Here is a 13,208-nt window from a genome sequence, read left to right as displayed (position 1 = left end):
TGTGCAATCTCAGCTCACTGCAATCTCCACCTCCCGGGCTGAAGTGATTTTTCTGCCTCAGTCTCCTGAGGAGCTGGGACTGCAGGCTCCTGCTACCACTCCCAGCTAATTTTTGTATTTTTAGTTGAGACAGGGTTTCCCTATGTTGACCAGGCTGGTCTCAAACTCCTGACCTCAGGTGATCTGCTTACCTCTGCCTCCCAGAGTGCTGGGATTACAGGTGTGAGCCACTGCACCTGGCCTCTACATAGTTTCTTCTCTGCATGAGCCCGAGTTCCTTTTCTCACTGATAATTAGGTTTAATAGTTTCAATGCAAAAATAGGATTTTGGAAGGTAAAAAAATTCTGAAAAACAAAACAAATTCTGACAAGGTTACCTCCTGTATACATTGTAGATTATTATTTCTTCTGGTTTTCTGGGTGTTGCAGTAGGAGTTAGGTGATTACCTTACTGAACTTTTCCAGAGGGTTTTCATGCATTTTTGATGTAGTTAGCATCAAGATTTCCTGGGGCAATTTGAGTTAGTTCTGTAAATACAATGGGAATAATTTTTTTCTGGGCTATTTTGCCCTTGTTACTGCATGAAGAAAGTAAATACTTTCTGATGCCAAGGTAGGCAGATCACTTGAGATCAGAAGTTTGAGACCAACCTGGCTAACATGATAAAACCTCATCTCTACTAAAAGTAAAAAATTAGCCAAGCATGGTGGCCGGTGCCTGTAATCTTAGCTATTTGGGAGGCTGGGGCAGGAGAATGGCTTGAACCTGGGAGGTGGAGGTTGCAGTGAGCCGAGATTGTACCACTGCACTCCAGTTTGGGCAACAGAGACTCTGTCTTTAAAAAAAAAAAAAATTTCAGGAAAAAAAAGATTGGAAGAAAATAGTTCAGTATTATCAGTTGTTGCCTCTGGGATTATGACTAATTTTTGCTTCTTTACACTTTGTTACTTTTTTTATTTTCTATAGCTAGAGTGCATTACTTGTAGAATCAGAAAAAAAGAAAAATAATGTGCATTATAACTGATTTTAACATGCCTAAGGAGACAAGCACTGCATGTTCTAATTGCAGATCCCAGAACCTTGGTTCTGGGCTGTAAAAACCATAGGCTTATTGATGTTTGTATGGCTCTCAGAGCCCCCTGACATTTGTATAGGTGGTGGTGTATTTAGCTGTGGGCCACCTTCCCATGGGGTTTGCTGGTGACCAAAGTCAGCAATTGTGTTTATAGTTTAAGTGGCAGAAAGGGCTTATTATTGTTCTCATTACTTGTGCATGGTTGCTTACCTTCTACCCTCTGTGGGCATATATTTATTATATTTATATTGCCCATTCAGTGTAGTTGTGCAATGGAAATGGACTTACAGGGCGGTGGGGAGCATAGGGGAATAATTTCACCATTTCCTCTATAATTTCTATGTAGTTTAGCAGAGAACGCAAAATTTACCTGTCTAGTGTGTGAATAGCATTTAGTAAAGTCCTTAATGTAGTTTTGAATGTTAATTCCAGTTGGAGGAATTCCTTTAAATCGTAAGATACTGTCAGACTTGGAAAAATTATGTAGAAGTCTAGTGTTTGCAGTCAAAAGACTGCTTTGTCACTTTGATATTAGGGTTACTACATTTTTTTATTGCATTTTAGGGTACATGTGAAGAACATGCAAGATTGTTGAATAGGCACACACATGGCAGTGTGATTTGCTGCCTTCCTCCCCTTCACCTACATCTGGCATTTCTCCGCATGCTATCACTCCCCAACTCCCCACCCACCCGCCCGACCCTCCCCCATTTCCCCCCAACAGACCACAGTGTGTAGTGCTCCCCTCCCTGTGTCCATGTGTTCTCATTGTTCAACACCCGCCTAGTGAAAACACCCGCATGAGTGAAAACATGCGGTGTTTGATTTTCTGCTCTTGTGTCAGTTTGCTGAGAATGATGGTTTCCAGGTTCATCCATGTCCCTACAAAGGACATGAACTCATCATTTTTGATGGCTGCATAATATTCCATGGTGTATATGTACCACGTTTTCTCTGTCCAGCCTATCATCGATGGGCATTTGGGTTGGTTCCAGGTCTTTGCTATTGTAAAAAGTGCTGCAATGAACATTCGTGTGCATGTGTCCTTATAGTAGAACGATTTATAATCCTTTGGATATATACCCAGTAATGGGATTGCTGGGTCAAATGGAATTTCTATTTCTAGGTCCTTAAGGAATCGCCACACTGTCTTCCACAATGGTTGAACTAATTTACACTCCCACCAACAGTGTAAAAATGTTCCTATTTCTCCACATCCTCTCCAGCATCTGTTGGGTTACTACTTTTAACCTCTGAACTTTGTTGTACTTCTCTGTAAAATGGGCATACTAATAATATTTTCCTTTAGGATAGTTGTGGGGATATATAAAAGTCTTTTGTAAATCCATATATATTTAATTTATTGACAAAGCAATTCTTGCCAAATTACCTAAATTAGAATGGAGGTGATTTGGATCAAGTCCCTGAGTTCACAGCATAGAGCCAAATTGCATTTGTCCATTCTACTTGGAAGCGGGGACGTCAAAGATATATGGCTTTAATCTTATTTTTGTGAGAGGCTGTGCCTACTTGAATCCCCATAGCTTCCATTAAAAAACTTGAAAATGGTTCATTTTCTCTTCCTAATTACTTGGCAGAAATTTAGAATAGAAAGAGAGAAACTAGTAACAACCAACTTTTCCTTCACACTTCCAGATCAACAAAAGGGATTCTTGGGTCCTAGAGACCAAAGAAAGAATCAGCAGGAATGCTCAGGGTGAATTGATGGATTGCAGAGCCTAGCTGGTAATTACTTTCACTGAGCTAACACATTAACTTAATACATGGGATCAGAGCCAGGTGAAAATCAGAATTTGGACCTCTTCCTTCGCTGTGGATATCCCATACCTTCCTTCTGAAGGCAGTCTTCTCTTGGTGGGATAGCCCTGCTTCCTTTCCTGGGACGTGGCATGGATTTTCATGCCCCACCCTGGCATACTGGAGTTGTTTTGGTTACCCTGGGCAGCTTTTGGTCAGGATATGTGACTGCCTACGTCTGCTGGCTTTTTAGGGTGGCAAGAAACCCCAGGTTCTTTTAAGACTTTCCAGCTGGATACCAGATATTGACAGACTGAATCTCATCTTGGTGTTCAAATTTTAAGGTGCCACGCTTGAGCTTTTGGACTTGTGTGACACTCTTACCAGATGCATACCTAGCCTCTAGCTAGGTGATACTATGTCATCCTTAAGAGGCCAATGAGATTTCGTTTTAAAAGCTATCTCATGTTGATTATTAATAACTTACTAGTGTGTTGTGCAATGAAAGATTGTGAAGTGATAATGCGAATCACGGGCATGAATGTTTAGTGATGTGTGTTTGCCATGGGTTGGGAGGGACACACACATATATTTTCAGAGGGACGTCAAGTCTATAGTACAGGAGAGCTCATTTAATCTACAGTGGCCCCAACCTCAACCTTTCCGTTGTATAATGGAGAAGTTGGATATCTAGAAAGATGAAGCTATTTCCAGCTTATTAGAGCCAAGCATGGGCTTGAACTCAAGTTTTCTGAGTTCAACTTGCATGTTACTTTTTGGGGATAATAGTAGTAGCTACCTTATGGGATTTAAAGAAGGTTAAGCAAAAAAAAAAATAATAAATAAAAAAAATTTAAAAAATTAAGCATTAGGAATAGTGACAGACACTGAGAAAGATGTAATAAATGAAAGCTGCCATTATTGTCATCATCATCATTTTTACTATTCCTGTTTCACTTTATTACTAACACCACATTTTGTAAGGTAGTCAAATAGCTACCTTACAAAACCTACCTTTTGTTGAGTGCCATATTGTTGAACCTCCGCTTTTGCTAACAAATTCAAGCAAGTATTCAATTTTGGCGATGTAAGGAAAATGTGACAATGTTTGACACTTGACTTCTATAGAGACCCACAAAAGGCATTAGTTGGAGATAATTAAATGGTAGTTGGCAATCCTAACTTTGAATTTTGTACATTTGTGTGTGTGCTTATGGATTATATTTCCCATTTGCAAAGATTTGTCAAATGTGATTGTACTCAAGTACATTCTCTTGAAATAGTAGGAATTCTATGGAATCATGATTTCTTATTAAGCAGTCTCCTACACTTCCTTGCTTCTTGAGACTTCTTCATTAAATATGTACTATTTCAAATGTTTTAAATTTCCTAGTCCTGTCAGCACAGGGCTTTAAGTTGGAAGACATTAGTTATGAAATCTATCAGGGTGAAGTTATTTAAAGGACCAGACTTTTGTAGAATTTTTAATTATATGAGATTATGCTTACGATCTATTAACTGAAAATAAATGGATGTAAAACTATATAAAGTACTTAAGAAGAAAGAAGCCAAGTCAATTGTGCCTTGGTTAGATAGTGAATGGTTAATGTCATTTTGTATCATACTGGCTCTGTCTCTCTGCTTTACGTATCTGCTGTCTCACCAGCAATGTAGCTTAGTAGAAAGAGTATGGGCTTTGGAGTGAGAGGAGTTTGGGGCTTCACTCCATTGCCTTCATTTAAGAGGTTTAAGACTGGGTAAACTGTCTCCCTGAGCCTTAGTTCTAATTAGACTTGGATGCTCTCCCCTTTGCAAGGTTTCTTTATCCTGAAAGTGGCTTGCTCTTGGAGGTGGTTTGTAAATGTTAGCTCTTTTTCTCTTCCTAACCATAACCTTTACCTCCCATCCTCTTTCCCTGACATTCTGCAAGGATTAATTCAGGAAATAAAGCAACTTGGAAACGTTTTAGTTTCATACTGTCATTTTTAGTGGTTTGACTTTTAAATCATCTCTTTACTGTAAAAGTCTTGGTTCCTATAAATCTCACACCCTTGGGAACCAAACTCATGACAGTCATGAAGTGTCTTGCTTCAGAGGATAAGAAAACCAAGCAAACCAAAATAATGATATCCTCTCTGGAGCAGTGTGTGTGAGCCTGGGATCAGTCTGGGAATGTTGGTTAATGGTGTCACCATCCTCCTCTCGCTGGCAGTGATGTGGAGGGTGTGGAGAGGACATGGGCTGAGCTAGGGTTTATAATTGCATGGCCGTCTGGCCTTCCTTGAGCATTCTTTCCCTTCCAGGATTCCTGTAATTGTCATCAGATGGCTCAGTCTCCCAAATGTTTCCGGTATTGCAATGACTTCTGGAGTGTCTTTTTTTTTTAAAGGCCAGAATTAGCAGTTAGCAGTCATCATTTGTTTGTGTCAGTTCTGTTGTGTGTAGAGCCATGCAGATTGGGCATCTCTGGATTATACAAAGACCAGTCAGTTGTGGAGTTCTCCTTACTATCTTCTGTTAAACTTTCCTGCTTCCTTTGCTTATTCTTTTCCACCTACACTGCTTTAAAGGACCCCCTGAAAAATAGTGAGAAAAGATGCAGGCAATGTTCCTATTTTCAATTCTAGTCTGCCTTCTTTTTAGTCTCATTATTCTGGGAACTCTAGAGGATTGCATCTCTCTTGGATCTGCTAAAGGCCTAGGGAGGTTGGGAGTTGGACTGGACAGTGAGTGAACCCTGTGAAGAATGATTCAAAGTCTGAGCTGTTCCTGGGCACGGAGAAAGAAAGAGTATTTGTATTTTCCTTTATCATAAGCTTATTACGGAAGGCCGATATATAGGAATATATATTGCATGGTTTTTTTTTTTTTCCTACCAGATAAGCTCTTGTAATTTGACCCTGACACTTCTTTTTGAGGAAGGGGAAAATTGCCTAAATGAAAAAGGACAGCTAATTTTTTGAAAAACAAAAAAATGGAGTGATAGGTTGAAACCTGAAAATGTAAAATTGGAGAGAACTAATGCTGTCTCTTTTGCTTCATGTTGTTAGCTGAAGAATTGTGTTTTTAAAAAGCCCCTTTGATTTACTGGCTCTTACTCACCTAAGCAGTTAAGTATAATAGTTCATTGCATTCTGGTGCCTTTGTTTGTCTAATGGTGGAATGTTTTTCTTAAGTTAAGGGACCCAGGCGTAGATGGTGATAATGACTATAGTGCTCCTTTACCAAAAAAAAGCCCTTTTACAGTTGTCATATGGATCTTTCAGAAGAATTGAGGTAAATTCTAATGCCAACCCTGATAATAATGATGTTTATCCCACCTGTCTCTCCCCAGGTGGCTGGGGTGGGGGTTGGGAATAGGACAGCCCTTGTCTCAATGAGCAGGACAGGAGATATCTCAAGATTAATATTAAAAAACAACAACAACAACAAAAAAAACAACTCAGAAATGATAATTGCATTCCCCTTGGCAGTGATTGGTTTATGAGTAGTCATGTGATTAGGTTCTGACCAATAATTTCTAAGAGGAAGTCTGCTGGGGAGGGTAGTGAAAGTTTCCCATCTGAAATAAAAAACAGATCACTGCTTGAAATGTAGCTGAGATGCTTACAGAGGCAGTGGGCCTTCTTGGCCAGCCTGAGGACAGTACCCTGCAGTGAGGAGGGCAGAACCTTGTCACTGATACCCAGTACTGGGACCTCTCACTTCTTGTTTTCTAACTAAGTCACACAATCCACTGTACATCATTCAAATAATTTTCTGTTTCAAGATGTAAAAGGCAAGTACCCCTTTTTGATGGGATCAAAAACTAGAATTGGCCAGGCATAGTGGCACCCACCTGTAATCCCAGCGACTTGGGAGGCTGTAGCAGGAGGATTCCTTGAGCCCAGCAGTTTGAGGCCAGCCTGGGTAATGTAGTGAGACTCTGTCTCAAAAAAAGGGGGTGGCGGGAGCAGGGTGGACAAAAGAAAACTAGAATTGACCTTTCCCAAAGCAAATGTTCACTGGCTTGTTAAGTCATATCCTAACCATGTCATTTTCACCACTGGCAGAACCTTGATGGAAGGTGTGATGGGGTAAATACATTCGTGTTTGGTTTGTATGGTTTGTATTAATTTAATTTGTTTCTGCTGTTTGTAGTTGGATATTCTTTGCTTAGGTAACTTATTTCTGCTTTGGATTGTTATGATTGATAATAAGAGAAAAAAGAGTGTAAAGTGTTGAGAAATTGTCTTAAAAAAACATTGTATTGTTGGAGCAGTTATTCCGTTTTCACAGTATTCCTTTGGGCAATTGGGTTTGTTTTGGTGTCTGACTTTGTTGACAATCCTGTTATTATATTAAAGCTGTTTCTTACAGTATATTTTCCCTTTTAGTTAAGAAAACTCACTTTATTTCCTAAGATGAATTATAATTAGGACTATTTGGTATTGAGAATCTTTTCTCACTTAATACCCCTAATGAGATACAAATGTTCTAAATGTATCCTTATGAGTAGATTATATTTAGAGAGGAATCCACTTATTTTAGTTAACTAATCCCTTTGCTTTTGTATCATACATCCTTATTAGGCTCTCACGTTCCTGTTCCATATGGAATTCCTTGTGAAATCAGACCTCAGCAAACAATGTTATTAACTTTCAGGGTCAGTGTTACTGAAAATGTCAATGAAACTTGCTGGCATTACATACCTTGTTTTTATAGCACTCTAGCTATTTTATACACTTATGATAAATACAAATTCCTTCCCTCTTCTTGCAAAGTAAACTTTATTTCTTAGTTTCCGCCAATTTCTTTTAAATCAAGGTATAATTTATACACAGTAAAATGGACCCATTTTATTGTATTGTTTGGTGTGTTTGATATAAGTGCCATAGCCACCACAACAATCTAGATGAAGAACATTTATATTACTCCCTAAAATATCTCCACATTCCTGAGTGACTAATCCCTCCCACCCCCAGTCTCTAGCAACCACTGATGTTTTCTGCCCCTATAGTTTTGTGTTTCCTGAATGTCATATGGAATCATGGAGTATGTAGTCCTTTAATTCTGTCTCTTTCCCTTAGCATAATACTTCTGAGATCGATCCGTGTTATTGCATGTAAGAACCTTTGGATTTTAAGCAGAATTATCTTTGAGATTTGATTGGAGGGTGGATTTGAGAGTAGCAAGACTAGAGACTCTGATTGTATTCTAATTTTACCAGGTGCAAATGGAGTAGAGGGAATAGAGATGCTGAGGAGGAGCTTGGTTTGAGAAGTTCATGGGAGGTGGAATTGGTTTCAGCTAAGATGAGGAATCCAGATGGAAAAACAGGTGGGAAAGAGGAGGCCGTGGATGTTGGACAGGTTGAGGCTGAGGAGGGTGTGATTGTCCGGCAGTCAACCTCAGCAGGGTGTGAGGCATATGAAGCAGTTGCCTTCTCTCCTTCCTTATCCTCTGATCTTTGCCAGGATCAAATTTGCTAGGCACCAATCTTGTTAATTAAAGGGCTCCCTTTTCTCTTTATCCTTCCACATCACCAGCAAGAATTTGCTCCCAATTCCTTGTTTTGGATTGTGGACTGTCATTGAATCAACTTGTCACTTTTAAAAGGAATGAACTCTTCATCTGGAATATCGTCAGCTAAGTCAGTTCATCTGCGGTTACTTCCTGTTTTTCATTGATAAAGTAAAATACCTGCAGAGACACTATGGTTTTCTTGGTCTATGGAACTGAAAGTCAGAGAGTTCAGTCATTACAAATCCAGGCTGGGGATTCTCTTCTGTAAAGATCCTGGAAATCCTTTCCACCAGAAGGAGTTTTCAGGAACTGTATGTTTGAGGGTACTGCATTTGAACCAGTCTGAATCAAATGAGATGGAATTAGTGATGAAGGAACACAGTATTACCTGTGTTTAGGATGTGGCTGACTCATCTTTTGTGCTGTGATTCAGTGATTCTAATTCAATAAGTGTTCTGAAGCTGCACCTTGGCTAAGGAAATAATTCTGTGCTTGATTAATATTGTGTAAGGGCTGGGTGCCTTGGCTCAAGCCTGTAATCCTAGCAGTTTGGTATGCTGAACCAGGAGGATCACCTGAAGCAAGAAGTTTGAGACCAGCCTGGGCAACAAAGTGAGACCCTCATCTCTATAAAGAAGAAATAAAATACTGTGTACCTTTTGCCTAGGAGGGGAAAGGCCATAGGAATCAGTGGCCACAGTAGTTGCCCTCTTTTCAGGGAAAGGTGATTCACCCCAAAAATATACCCAAAAAGTACCAGATACAAAATAAGCCCATTACCATAATTTCAGCTAACAGATCATCATCAGGGTAGCTCCATGAGGTAAAGCATGTTATTCTTGTCTCTTATAAGTGAGGAAACTGAGGCACAAAGAGGTCAAGTAACTTGCCCAAAGTCAGACAGGTAATTTTGGTAGAGCTGGGATTTAAACTCAGGCAGCCTGGCTCCAGAGTCCATACTCTTTCAGGTACATCATGCTGTTTTCAGAATTCTAGGATGCTAGCAGCAGACAGACTCATGAAAATTATTTTGTTTACCTGTTCTTCATTTTACAGCTAATACGAGTAAAGTCTAGAGGGGGCTCTGAGATGACTCACCCAAGATCACAAGTGATGGTGGAGGGTGAACTAGTTTCCTCCTGCCCAGAGTTTCTGCCATTCTTGGAAATGTTGTACCTTTGTCTTGGTTGCTTGTCAGTTTCACAACAGTGAAGAGAGATGTTGCTGAAGTAGGCAGACTGGCAAAATTGGTGTTTAATTCCATTCTTTACTTTGGCCTCAGCTCTCTCTTGCCTGGGAATGTACTAATTGGCTCTCTTCCTGTCCCCTCTGCCATTTATTATTTCCAAGGGAGCCTAGAATCACTGTTACTCTTCTCTAGCCTGTGCTATTTAATCATTGATTGTCAGATCTTTTGTTCTTTCGAGTCCCTTCTCACTAACAAGTAGGAGAGGGGAGAATCTACCCAACCATGTGGGTTGGGGTGAGTTTTGGGCTGGGGAGGGGAAGGAGACTATCGTAGGGTGGGTGTTACTGTGGCCTAGATCAGTGACCTTTCCTTGAGGATGTTAATCTTTGTGGTTTTGCTGTTTCTGCCTCACCTATATCACAGTCATCCTGTGGGTTCCCACCAGGACTCAGCCCCCCACATTTTGGTCAGGGCCTCTCCCCCTTTTTGGAGTTGGGGTTCTGAGCTAGAGAGGGAGATGTGATGAAATTTGTTTGCCCCATGCAGGCATTTTCATGAAAGACTGATTATATGGTATCTAGGACAGAAAAAATTTACATTTGATATCTGTTGTAACTTTATTTTGAAGAGCCACAGTTTGAGGGATAAAGTAATTGTCTTTAATATTTGTGTGTTAATCTTTCTTTTAAAAAAAAGTCTTGTGTGCATAAGCTTACTCAGGTAGAGACTGACTTTTTTCCCTCCCTTTCTTCTGTACTGGGTTTTGTATGTAAAATTTTAAGTCCTGTTGTAGTCTTCTTCCACCTACCCAGGAATGACGTTGAATATTAATGCACCATGGTCACCATTCTCCAATGGCTTACTCTTTCTCCACATTTTCTATAATTAAGACTGTCCTTCTCAATTTCAATGCAGAATACCTGAAAAGACTCCTTGTTTAGTTAAGAGAAAGCAAATTTCCCCAGGTAAGTTCCCATATGTTTTCTGTAAAAACCAGCACACACTTTCTTTGTATTTTACTCCTGTCAAATGAGATTCTTAGAAGAGTAATCAGCAAGTTTAAGGCACTCCACTCTCTACTTGCATTTTCATGGGTAATTTTAACTCTTTGGGTGCTGTCCAGGAAAGTTTGCTGCTGCTTGTCACAAGGGAAGGTGTCTGTGGTTCCCAAGACTACCTCCTTCCTACCTTCCTTTAAGCTCTCTCAGAGGACCAGTGAGCACCAGGACTGTTTTTCTAAATAGATGCAGGGAACCAGAGGTGGATTTTCCTTCAAGGGCCTGGAAAAGGCCCCAGCAATATGTTCACATGGCCATTTGTTTTGTAAAGTTTCCATACATTTTTATTTTTGCATACCATTTTTTTTTTTTTTTTCCTTTTTGGAGACAGCTCTGTTGCCCAAGCTACAGTGGAATGGTGCAACCTTGGTTCACTGATTTACTCAAGAATGGATGCGCCCAGCCTGCATCCATTCTTTAGTACATAAATACATAGACTGGGCATGGTGGCTCACCCCTGTAATCCCAGAATTTTGGGAGGCTGAGGAAGTTGGATCACCTGAAGTCAGGAGTTTGAGACCAGTCTGGCCAACATGGTGAAACCCTGTGTCTACTAAAAAAAAAAAAAAAGAAAGAAAAAAAAAAGAAAAAAAAATTAGCTGGCTGTAATGGTGCAAGACTGTAGGACTGTAGTCCCAGCTACTTAGGAGGCTGAAGCAGGAGAATCACTTGAACCTGGGAGGTGGAGGTTGCAGTGAGCCAACATTGAGCCACTGCACTCCAGCCTCGGGGGATAGTACAAGACTTTGTCTCAACAAGAAATAAATAGCAAGAATTTTCCATCACTTTAAGTGTTCAACTGATCCCCTTACTTTCCCTGTGGCCTCAGTTTTTGTAGTGGTGATGTCTGTGAAATAGAGAATAACTGCTCACCCACACTGGTAAACAGGAGGTGAAGGCCCTCATACAAACCTACCCAGTGGGATACTTTTAAGGCTTGGGCAGCCTTATCTTGCACTGCGATGAGAGCATGCGTGTGAGCACATATTAACCTCCCCTAGTGGGGAGTTGGGTTCAGCACAGGTGGGTTTCAGGTCCCAGTTCTTTTCTACAAAGTGCAAACAAATTCCCTTTCCAAAAAGTTAACTGGAAGCTGTCTTTATGAGATACTTTGTAGCATAAGCACGTACAGAGAATACTTAATTCAGCCTCTAGAAGTGTGTGTTCTCTGGGTCTCATACGCTTAAAAACTTGAATGACCATCTTATTTCTTCTTCCACGCTTGTCATTTATTAAGTCCTGGAAGTAGATTGTTTTAGTTTGCATTGCCTTCTGTAAAAAAAGTCTCGTGATAGTTCCACGTTGGAGGGCCAGGGGGTGGTTTATGATGTGAGTTCATGTCACGCCTTTTCATTCTCACTGACCTATACGGTTGGCGCAGTACCTGCCCACTTCACCTTTAGACTTTCTCTAGGATACTCTGCTCATTGAGACTGGAGGCTTTTAAAAACATCTCTGACTTTGTCAGTGCTCAGCCCCAAAACTTCATTTATTGCAGACTCTCTGTATTCAGAAGTAAGATCTTACCTCTGTGCTCAGTATCCCTCTTTGAGTGAAGGCTCACTTACGTTTCTACCTCCATCTCTTTCTGACATTCTTTTGATACTGAGTCCTATCCATATTGTTTCCCAAGAACACCTTTATTTTGCAGTCTTTTTCTTAAGGCACTTACTACTTTGTCCCTTGTGGGACAATTATTTGTACATTTGTATAGTGCTGCAAACTAGGTTTAGAAATTCCTGAAAATACTTTGTCTTATTCATTTTTAGTAGTGGTAGTTTAATAGTAGTAGTGGTAAATACTCAATAAAAGAAGTAGCACCAGACCACTGCAAAGACCTTAGGGCAGCATCCCCTGAAGACTCTGAACCCTAATTATCTGTTTGCGCAGGTGTCTTCCCTGCCACTCCAGGACTGGGTCTGTGCTCCCGGAATCTCCAGTGCTGCAGCAGTGTGGCAGGAAAGTCTCTTTGACTAAAAAGATAGTCACGTTTGTTTCTTATTCATGTGATGCTTTCCTCCATTCCTTGAATAGGAATTTTTTTTTTTCTTGTTTTAACCAGAAACTTTGCCTTTTCCCCAAATTCACTAGAAAAAGAAAATTGGATGCTATTTCACTGTTACTTAAGGTGTCACTATTTACTTTGCTTGAAATTTTAATTGTTCTAAAAATCTTCCAACATTTTAATGTATGTATTAAAATCTTTTAAAAATCTAAAAGAATTTTAAAACTTGTACTTGGAAAATTTACCAATACACTTTTGGCTGATTGGGTTGTCAGTTAGCCAAAGGTTAGAAATGATTGATCTAATTTAAATACAGCTTTCATACTTCATTGGAATTATTATTTTTTAAAAAACATTTCTAGAGGCCAGGCGCGGTGGCTCATGCTTGTAATCCCAGCACTTTGGGAGGCCGAGGCGGGTGGATCACGAGGTCAAGAGATCGAAACCATCCTGGTCAACATGGTGAAACCCTGTCTCTACTAAAACTACAAAAAATTAGCTGGGCATGGTGGCGTGTACCTGTAATCCCAGCTACTCGGGAGGCTGAGGCAGGAGAATTGCCTGAACCCAGGAGGCGGAGGTTGCGGTGAGCCGAGATCGCACCATTGCACTCCAGC

General features: G+C 40.3%; 1 protein-coding gene across 3 annotated transcripts in view; it reads left to right on the top strand.

The window, feature by feature from the left end:
- BNC2 (basonuclin 2) overlaps positions 1–13,208 on the top strand; it is a 453,480-nt gene that overhangs the window by 73,494 nt on the left and 366,778 nt on the right. The window lies entirely within an intron of this gene.

Source organism: Cebus imitator, unplaced genomic scaffold, assembly GCF_001604975.1.
Source record: "Cebus imitator isolate Cc_AM_T3 unplaced genomic scaffold, Cebus_imitator-1.0 Scaffold183, whole genome shotgun sequence".
In the NCBI taxonomy this organism is placed as follows: Eukaryota; Metazoa; Chordata; class Mammalia; order Primates; family Cebidae; genus Cebus; species Cebus imitator.
This window is presented reverse-complemented; position numbering and strand designations above follow the sequence as displayed.